Raw genomic sequence first — 11,498 nt, 5'->3', positions numbered from 1 at the left:
TTCCAAGCATGCAAAGTCACACTAATTATAGTTAACACTAAACTATGAGTGTTAAAATATCCATTATAAGGTCATTTTGATTGTAATTTGGAATACTAAGGAACATTTTAAAGGAAAACAGATGATGGCACATTGAAGCAGAACATTTTTGGTTTGTTAGTAGAGATCTTATAATTTTCATGCATTTGCCTTAAGCCAGCTTTCTGTGAACTCTATTAGCAAGCATCCATTCGGCATCTGCAAGCAATTTTGTCGTTCATTAATTCTGTTTGATATGTTAGAGTAAATTAATTTATTAGTTGAGTAGGTGTATATAAATGATATTCAATAATAACCATCCCTGATTTCCTGTAGTGAATAATTTATACAGAGAAATCAAGTCTTTGTTTCAAAATTTGCCTGAAAACTCTTGAAACACAACTTAGCAGCAAATTCCTAAAATGTACTATTAACTTTGTAATGCTTGTTAAAACCCAAGGATGTTTAATACATTAGAATACTTTTCTGATCATAATTAAGTGTTTCAACTTGAGGAACCAGATATGTTGGTTAGACAGCAATGGTGGGACCCTTGGAAGAGATGTAAGTGGTGATTTTCAAATCCACTTTTTTCTGGGCAAGCAAGAATTATTACTGAACTGGCAATCCCATTTAAAGTGGCTCTATTTCTATTTTAAATGACATTACAAATTAATTTAAATCTACACATTTATTCAAGCATTTGTCGTCTAATCTCATGATGTATTGCAGTACACCTCTGACCATACTACATTTACCAATTGCACCCGTTATCCATCAGCATTTCATTAAAAGCATGTTGAACATTACTTATTAGGTGTATATGTGTGTAAATAATTTGTTAAAACTACTTGGGGTTAATTTCACAAGTTGCGATTTACTATATTACAAACAAGGACTTGTACACTTCCAGTGTCAAACTGACGGAGCAGAGATGTGCAGTACCATACTGTGATCAGCCACATCTGTTAAAGAAAGGAAGAATGAAGTTGCATTTATCTAGTGCCTTTCACATCCTCAGGACATCTCCAAACGCTTTACAGCCAATAAATTACTTTCGAAGTTAGTCATTGTTATAATGTAGGCAAATGTGGCAGTTAGTTTGCGCATGAGTGATCAGTTAATCTGTTTTAGGTGATGTTGGTTAAGGAAAAAATGTTGACTAGGACACCAGGAGAATTCCCCTGCTTTTCAGACAGTGCCATGGGCTCTCTTACTTACACCTGAGCAGGCAGATGGGGCCTTGCTTTAATGTCTCACCCAAAAGACAGCACCTCTGATAATATAGTACTCACTGCATTGAATTGAGAGACTACGTTATGTGCTCAATTCTGGAGTGGGGCGTGACCTTCTGACCCATGACCTTTTGACTCGGGTGAGAGTGCTACCAAGGCTGACCTTTCCATCGGATGTAACAATACTATGACAGTCCAGTCCCCGTTATGCCAATTAGGTTGCTGCTAACTTTGACTCCCTCCAATTGAGTTTCTGCTGGTGGGTTAACTTGTTGACCAGTTTTGTCCTCAACTACAAACCAATTTTTCCAACTCCATTAAGTTTTGTATATATAGGAAATTAAAAAATTTGTCCTGCAATGTAATCTTTCTGCAGTTATATAACTGAACTTTAATGTTTGATGTCTCCTAACCCTTTAATTTTGTCACAGGTATTCTGTCTTATGAATACAGCTAATTATGGTGTGATTTTTGCTTTCTTAAACATGATTTGACCAACTTTATCAAATACTATGTTGTATGTTTTCCAACTGTCAACTAAAATATGTAAATTGGGTTTTGGATAGTGCAATTCCAATTTATTTTCCCAAACTAATTTGTTTCTATAAAAACAGATTAATTTTGCTGCCTAACTGTTCTGTGTAAAAATGGACTGTAGGGAGAGAGTCAGAATGCACTTCAATGAACGATAGAACCATCCTTGAATAGAACTGTCAGTTACGTTTGTTCATTAAATACACTTTTGTGATATTATTCAACATGTTTGGTTTAACTCTTGGACAGAAAATGGAAATTGTTTTGTGAATGATGGCAATAGTATTAGCAATTGGAAAATATTCTTAAAGCGTTTGAGGTAGACCGAGTTACTTCAAAGTAGACAAAACCTTGAATCATGTTCGACAGTTGCTTCAAAACAGTGATGAGTCTGTTAAAGGATACTTGGTACTATTGCTGTAAATGACCGTTTCTGCATGCTTTATAAAAGGGTTAATGGAAATGCTGAACTAAAAACAGAAAATGCTGGAAATGCTCCGCGGGTCAGGCAGCATCTGTGGAGAAACAGAGTTAACGTTTCAGGTCGATGACCTTTCATCAGAACTGGAAAAGGTTAGAGATATTGCAGGTTTTAAGCAAGTGCAGAGGCAGATAAAGGGGAGGGAGGAAAGAACAAAAGGGAAGGTCTGTGATGGGGTGGAAGGCAGGAAAGATTAAATGACAAAAGGTGTAATTGTACAAAGCAAAAGGAGATGGTAATGGAACAAGTGAAACAAAAGGTGGGTCGAGATAGGTATAAATGGGAATAGCAGAATCATCAACAGCTGCCGTCTGGGGGGGAAGTGGGGACAGAGGATATGATTCTGAAATCTGAAATAAAAACAGAAAATGCTGGAAATACTCAGCCGGTCAGATAGCATCTGTGGAGAGAGAGAAAAACATTTCAGAATTAAATTTCAGAATTGTTTCTTTACTTGTCCCATTACCATCACCTGCCTTCCACCCTATCACAGACCTTCCCTTTTGTTATTTCCTGTCTTCCCCCTTTCCCTGCCCCTGCACTTGCTTACAACCTGTAATATCTCTAACTTTTTCCAGTTCTGACGAAAGGTTATCGACCTGAAACGTTAACTGTTTATCTCTCCACAGATGCTGCATGATCATCTGAGTATTTCCAGCATGTTCTGTTTTTTTTTCAGATTTCCAGCATCTGCAGTATTTTGCTTTTGTATTAATGGAAATGCTGTTGGTTTGATGCAAGAGATTTTTTTAAAGACTGCCTTCTCAACATTCATTCCAGTTACCAAATCTTGCTTTGATTTCTTCCTCCGACAGCACCTTAGAGTGTTTATTGATGATTCTACTACCCTGGCATAACTATCCAGGTTGAGCACAAAATTAAAAGCATCAACTTCAATATTAAGCTGTAGCTGTTGCAAACCAGTGATATAGGAAATTTTCTGTCTTAAAAACTTAATTTGATTTTTTTGAGGAGGATGGCTGTGAACATTATATTGCTGAATTATGTTTGAGACTCTGATGTTGAATGGGCAGCTGTTAATTTAAATTGAATGAAACTTCTGTAAATCTCCAATTGTATATATAATTTATTTAACCAGTTGACCAAAATGTTGAATTTTGATTCTTAATGAAGGTAATTATCTTGTATATTGTACGTGTCTGTGTATACTATATTGGAAAGGAAGAAATCTCATCTGGTAAAATAGCATGTAATATAGCTACAAAGTGCAGTTCTAAAAAGACAAATTAATTTGAAGTCAATCTTTACAAAATTATCAAAATGCAATTTTCTTTAGATTTTCAGTAATCAGTTTTTCTAATGAAAATGAATTTTAATAACTCCTTGCATTTAGTAATCAGTTATACTTCTGCATAAATTTGACACAGAAGGAATGTCTTCTGCTGGAGAATGTACGTTTGGATGGCACTGTGATTACTGATCCCCCTGGGCTGAACACCCTGCCATTACTGTTGAGGCTCATATTAGTAAAAAGACCAACTGGGTGAGTTGTTGCCACCTATGGAAAGATAAAGAGGGGACCATTTTATGATTTAGCATTCTGGTGTAGAGCTTTCCATGATGGGAACAGATTGAGACTTGGTTACAGTTGGGTGACAGAAAATCGCGCAGGCCATGAATCTAGCATGCTGACCTCTGCATTCGGATTCCTGATGAGTGAAACTCTGTACCAGGAATGCTCATTCATAAAATTTACCCCTCAAACTGGAGTGAGGGGAGAATAGTGATTTTTGGATTCTATGTTGAACTACTTGGGTTTTGCATTCTGTTCTGGTATGTGGTTGTAACATTAGTTTCAAAGAAAGAAAGACTTGCATGTATATTTTTTTTTAATGTAGCGCCAAGGACACACCAAAGCACTTTACAGACAAGTACTTAATTTGAAGTGTAGTCACCGGTAACGTAGGAAAGTTTCATTATTGCAGTAATACTAAGACAGGCAGTTGAAAATCTGAAATTTTTGTTCCTTTTAAATCTTTATTTCAAGATTTTAATTCTGAAATTTCTAATTTAGTTCCCATTGTTACAGGTATGGAAATGTTAAATCAGTCCTCAGCAAAGGCCTGAGCTTCATCCACTTATGCCCCCATCTCAATGAATTTCGAGCTCGGCACGATGCTGAGCTCTTTTTCCACCACCTTCGTCTCCGTGCCCACTTCTTTGGCCAGTAGTCTTCCCCCCGCACAGCTGACCCTTTCTCCCGTTTTCAGAATTCTCATTCTTCCTGGACTCTGGCCTCTTAACCTCTCTCTAGATCTTTTCATTACAAACTGCCAGCGTGACATCAGCTGTCTCAATTTCTCTGCTCCCCTCACTCCAACCTACCTCCCTCTGAACTCGCAGTACTCCATTCTCTCAGATCCAACCCCAACATTGTCATTAAACCTGCTGACTAGGGTGATGCTATTGTTGTTTGGCGAACCGACCTCTACCTAGCGGAGGCTGAACGCCAACTCTCCGACGCCTCCTACTTCCGCCTGGACCATGACCCCACTACCGAACATCAAGTCACCATTTCCAAGACTGTCACTGACCTCCTCTCCTCTGGAGATCTCTCTCTCCCCCCCCCCCCCCCCCCCCCCATGGCCGCCAACCTCATCGTCCCCCAACCCCGCACAGCCCGCTTCTACCTCCTTCCCAAGATCCACAAACGGGACTGCCCTGGTAAACCCATCGTTTCAGCCTATTCTTTCCCCCACGGAACTTATCTCTTCCTATCTCGACTCTTTTTTCTCCCCTTGTCCAGTCTCTTCCCACCTACATCTGCGACTCTTCCGACGCCCTCCGCCACTTTAACAGTTTCCTGGCCCCAACCGTTTCCTTTTCACTATGGACGTCCAATCCCTCTACACCTCCATCCCCCACCAGGATGGCCTGAGGGCACTTCGCTTCTTCCTTGAACAGAGGCCCAACCAGTCCCCTTTCACCACCACCCTCCTCTGCCTGGCTGAACTTGTTCTCACATTGAACAACTTCTCCTTTGACTCCACTCACTTCCTCCAAATTAAAGGTGTTGCTATGGGAACCCGCATGGGTCCCAGCTATGCCTGCCTTTTCGTGGGATATGTGGAACATTCTTTGTTCCAGTCCTACTCGGGTCCCCTCCCTTACCTCTTTTTCTGGTATATTGGTGCTGCTTCCTGCTCTCGCCCTGAACTAGAAAATTTAATTCACTTTGCTTCCAATTGCCACCCTTCCCTCACCTTCGCATGGTCCATCTCTGACTCTTCCCTTCCTCGACTTCTCCATCTCCATCTCTGGGGATAGGTTATTGACCAATATTCACTACAAGCCCACTGACTCCCACAGCTACCTGGACTACACTTCCTCCCACCCCGCTTCCTGTAAGGACTCTATTCCATTCTCCCAGTTTCTCCATCTCCGATGCATCTGCTCTGACGATGCCACCTTCCACACTAGTGCTTCTGATATGTCTTCATTTTTTCTCAACCGAGGATTCCCCTCTACTGTGGTTGACACGGCCCTTGACCGTGTCTGTTCTATTTCCCGCACTTCTGCTCTCACCCCTTCCCCTCCCGGAACCACAATAGGGTTCCCCTTGTCCTCACCTTTCACCCCAACAGCCTCCATATTCAACGCGTCATCCTCCACCATTTCTGCCACCTCCAGCGTGATCCCACTACCAAACACATCTTCCCCTCACCTTCCCTTTCAGCATTCCAAAGGGACCGCACCCTCCACGATACCCTGGTTCACTCCTCTATCACCTTCCTGTGCAAGCGCAGGAGATGCAACACATGCCCTTTTACCTCCTCCCCTCCCACTGTCCAGGGCCCCAAACACTCCTTCCAGGTGAAACAGCGATTTACCTGTACTACTTGCAATTTAGTATACTGTATTCGCTGCTCACGATGCGGTCTCCTCTACATTGGGGAGACCAAATGCAGATTGGGTGACTGCTTTGCAGAACACCTCCGTTCAGTCCGTAAGGGTGACGCTGAGCTTCCGGTTGCCTGTCACTTTAATTCTCCGCTGCACTCCCACTCAGACCTCACCATCCTCGGCCTCTTAGTGTTCCAATGAAGCTCACTGTAAGCTCGAGGAACAGCACCTCATCTTTCGATTAGGCACTTTACCGCCTTCTGGACTCAACATTGAGTTCAACAATTTCAGACCATAACCTCTGCCCCATCTTTTTTTTCCATTTTTTTTCCTCTCTCTCACATGGCAGCTGTCTTTCATCCTGCCGTTGCCATTTACACTTCATCTAGAGCCATCTTTTGTTTCTTAACTTGTCCCATTACCATCTCCTTTTGCCTTGCACCATCATCCCTTTTGTCTCTCAATCTCTCCTGCCTTCCATCCCATCACAGACCTTCCCTTTTGTTCTTTCCTCCCCTCCCCCCTTTCCCTGCCCCTACACTTAAAAACCTGTTCCATCTCCAGCTTTTTCCAGTTCTGACGAAGGGTCATCGACCTGAAACGTTAACTCTGTTTCTCTCTCCACAGATGCTGCCTGACCTGCTGAGTGTTTCCAGCATTTTCTGTTTTTATTATGGAAATGTTAAGTTGCTGTACCCCACAGTTTGCCAACTAATCTCCTTATAAATTTGTGATCCACCAAAATCTATTTTCTCCTGAGCCAAGATCCATTTCTCCACTGGCTTTTTAAAGTGACCTCCACTTTCTGCTGAGACTATTCTTGGCTGGATTACCTCTATCCTAGTAGCTGGTCTGCTCCTGCGGTCTCGGTTTTCTTCTCTGGTGGGAATTTTTCACTCTGCTAAGTTAGCTCTGATCTGTTCTTACTGGTTCACACCTGATCTGGATTCTGCTCCTTTCCTACTGAATGAATTTTGCTGCTTTCGGCTTGCTTCTCCAAGCCTGATCATTCATTCTTCCGAACTTCTTTGTTGGACTGGGTTGGACATGTTCCTTTAAGCTACTGCTACTCCTGATCATGTGTGGTCCTCACCTTCCTGCAGCTGTTCCTCAGACCAAATCTACTATGGCTGACTCTCCACTCCTAGGCCCTATGTTTTTCACTGGACAACCTCCAGCAGTGTGCCCAATGATATTCTGCCTCTTGAACACCTCATGGATTCACTTCTGCTCCACAACTCTGCTCTGAACCTGGACATTGGATTATAAAAGCTCCAAGCTGACCCCACCCAGTCTTCAAGTCAATATCCCACCACAGGACCTCAGACTTTAAATCTGAGCTCTTTCATATCATCTCGCTGTCCTCTGTTTATAACCATGTCACATCTCTCCCAATGTTTTCTATGAATTCCCTCTATCCATTCACGTGTGCATTTTGCCTGCACCTCTGGACCCAATCCCATTAGTTCTATCTCCTGTTTTTTTCTTTTGGGTCCTTCTCTCCTGTCTCTTCCCCTTCCTATCACCCATTCATGACATCTTATTTCTCCCCTCTTGGGTACTTTGCCCCTCCAATTCCTATGCAAACCCATCACTACTACACTCCCTCCCTATTCTTCCTGCCATCATTCCAGGCTGGAATCTCTCTTGGATAAGCCCACAGCTACCCTTCGTGCCTCTCTTGGCATTCTCTGAAGCGCCTATTGTGGCACCCTTCTTGCAAGCAGCAAATCCAACTTTCCCATCATCCTCCTCACTGACCTTCCCACCCAGCACACCAACATTCTTACCATCCTGCTCACCTCACCCACCACTGCACTCTCAGCCAGTGATCAACAGTCACCTCCCCTCTCCACATTTCCCTCCAGAATGTCTGTTCACTTGTGAAAAAGGCCCTTGCCATCTATTATGGATGTCTACCATAATATCCTGGATTTGATGGAACTTTGCACCTTATTGAAACTTGCCTGCCTGGTTATACTTCCCACCACCATGCCCAAACTGGTGCAGTGTGGGTATGGTCGTCTTCACCAAATCACACTTTGGTGTCTTCCCTCTTTGGTACTGTTCCTCTCCTTACAAAAGTGCCATCCTCAAAAAAACACCCTTGATCAGTCTTTCCTTGCAAACTACCACCCATCTCGAACCTTACTTCCTTCTCAAGTCCTCAAACACATTGTCGCCTCCCAAATCTGTGCCAATCTTTCCTGCAACTCCATGTTTGGAGAGATTCAATCAGCACTGAAATGACTATTCAAAGTGGAAAAAATAACATCCTCTATGACCATGGTGCACTCTCCCTCCTTGACCTCTCTGCAGCCTTTGACATAAGAAATAGGAGCAGGAGTAGGCCATTCGGCCCTTCGAGCCTGCTCCGCCATTCAATGAGATCATGGCTGATCATCTGCTTCAACTCCATTCACCGGCCCTATCGCCATATCCCTTGATGCCCTTACTAGTCAGACCTGGTCAACCAGATCATCATCCTCCAACACCTCTGTTGTCCAGCTCAGTGAGCTCAGCTCAGTGTTGTCCTTGTTTGGTCCCACTCTAACCTATCCAATCACAGCTACAGCATCTCCAGCAATGGCTTCTCTTCCTACTCCTGTACCATTCCTCAAATGATCTGTCTTTGGCTCCCTTCTCATCCTTAAAAGAAAGACTTGCATTTATATAGCGCCCTTCACAACCACCAGACGTCCCAAAGCGCTTTACAGCCAATGAAGTACTTGTTGAAGTGTAGTCAATGTTGTAATATAGGAAACGCGGCAGCCAATTTGTGCACAGCAAGCTCCCAGAAACAGCAATGTGATATTGACCAGATAATCTGTGATGTTGATTGAGGGATAAATATTGGCCAGGTCACTGGGGATAACTCCCCTGCTCTTCGAAGTAGTGCCATGGGATCTTTTACGTCCACCTGAGAGCGCAGGCGAGGGTTTTCGGTTTAAAGTCTCATCTGAAAGATGGCACCGCCGACGGTGCAGCGCTCCCTCAGTACTGCACTGGAGTGTCGACCTAGACTTTTTTTGTTTCTCTTTTTTGTGCTCAAGTCCCTACCTCCGAGGCGAGGATGTGACCAACTGAGCCATAGTCGACACTTCTCTACGTGCTGATCCTTGGCCATGTCATCCGAAGACATGGAGTCAGATTCCAGACGTAAGCTGATAACACCCAGCTGTACCTTCACCACCTGTCTAGACCACGGCACTGCCTGTGTGTTGTCAGACTGCTTGTCCAGCATCCAGCCTTGGATGAATCACAATTTCCTCCAGTTAAACACTGGAAAGACAGAAGCAGTCATCTTTGGCCCTGCCACACCACGGTATCCTTGCCACAAATTCCATCGCCCTCCCATTCATTGTCTCTGGTTGACCCAACCTTTCCCGCTGGCCTCTCGGGCGCCACATCCCACATAATCCAACTCATATTCTACACAAAATTCTACTTGGCTATCACCCTCACCCTTGCCGACCTCCATTAGCTCCCCATCACCTAGTAGATCTTTAAAATACTCATCCTCATTTTTAAAATTTCCCCATGCGTTTGTCCATCTCTGTCTACACAATCTGAGCACTATGCCGCTGGCCACACTCACTGCTCTTCCAAAGCTGGTCTGCTGCTTATTTCCCCAAAGAGCCTGCTACCACTTGGCAGCCTGTACATTCCAACGCATTTGAGAGGAGCTCCTTTCCTAAACCCCTTTGTCTTACTACATCTCTCCCCACCTTCAAAATTTGCCTTAAAAATTACCATTGAGAGTTCATTTGGCCAACTTTCCTCGTCACCCTCCTACTGCTGGTTGGGGCTGACCCCAAACTGAAATCCCTTGTGCTGTTTTGTTACTTTAAAGACACAATATAATGATTCAGCCTGAGAGAATGGCCAGGAAGGGGGATGGAATCAGTGGTGAAGGTATGGAGTTTCTGGCAGGGGCCAAAGACGATGGCTTCATTCTTCCTAATAAGAAATAGGAGCAGGATTTGCAGCTCATCCAAGACTGGATATCAGACAAAAAATCTTGAAGCTTTTTATACAGTGCACACTTCTTGTACACATTCATCTAACTTCTAATGTCATGATTTTTAATCACACCTATAGTTCCATCATGACTATACATGTCAACAGCAGCTATTATGCCTCTTTTAGTATAAATCAATTATTTTCAATATACTTTACGACCTTTTTAAAAACTTAACTTCTCATTGACCAACTGTTCTCAGGAGAGTAACTCCTCTTTTACTCTTTCTACGTCTCCCCAAGTCCATGCATATTTACCTCTACTGGTTAGCCCAATTCAACACTCTAAAGCAGCCTAGTTTTTTCCTGAACTATTCCTTAATTAAATTAAATATGCTATATATTGTCATCCTTGGCATAGGGGTAGTACTCTTGCCTCTTAGGCAGAAAGTTGTGGGCTCAAGTCCCATTGCAGGACTTGAGCACACAATCTAGCCTGATATTAGACTGAGAGCATGCTGCACTGGCTGAGGTGCCATCTTTCACATTAGACATTACACTGAGGTCCCATCTACCCCCTCGGATAGACATAAACGATCCCATGAAACTTCAAAGTAGAGCAGGGAAGTTCTCCTGGTGTCCTGACCAATAATTATCCCTCAACCAACACCATTAAAACAGATTAGCTGGTCATTCATTTCATTGGCCCAGAAATTCGGGTCTCTACGGGTGAGTACGCGCTGGGTACTCACCCGTAGGCCCAACGGAAGTGCCGGTTTCGTGCATGCACTGCGCGGGAAACTGGAACTTCCGTTCCCTTAAAGGAAAGGGTTCAGAGGTTGAACGCGTACGCCGCAGAGGCAGCGTGTACGCCTGGAACATTTTTTTGCAGTTTTCTCTGGGAGGGTGTCTCCAGGAGTTACACATGTAAAAAGCAGGCGCAAGGACGTTGGTATGCCCCAATTGGTTGTCATGTTTGCTTACAAAACAATAGTGACTACACTTCAGAAGTAATTCATTGGCTGTAAAATACTTTGGTACATCCTATATAAATGCATGTTATTTCTATTGTCAGAACATTTTCAGTTGGAGTCCTTCTCCCAACTCAACTCTGCCCTGTTATGATTGTTGACACCCACAGCCCAGAACTTAATCCCTGCTAATAAATTTCCACCCCAGCTTTTCCTACTCCTAGTGACACTGAAGGCTCCCTGTCCCTGCTCCCAATTGCTGTGCCGAAACTGCACAGGATTTCTTGCCTCCTTCTTAGGCCTACTTCCCATGATAAATTGCCACACCGAGAACAATAGCATAGTAGTTAAGTGACTGGACAAGTAACCAGTAGGCCTAGACTAATAATCCGGAGATGAGAGTTTAAATACCACCACGGCAGCTGGGGAATTTAA

The sequence above is a fragment of the Somniosus microcephalus genome, chromosome 10, assembly GCF_052327205.1.
Source record: "Somniosus microcephalus isolate GS21.2 chromosome 10, FLI_Smic_1.0, whole genome shotgun sequence".
In the NCBI taxonomy this organism is placed as follows: domain Eukaryota; kingdom Metazoa; phylum Chordata; class Chondrichthyes; order Squaliformes; family Somniosidae; genus Somniosus; species Somniosus microcephalus.
Note: the sequence above shows the minus strand (reverse complement) of the source record.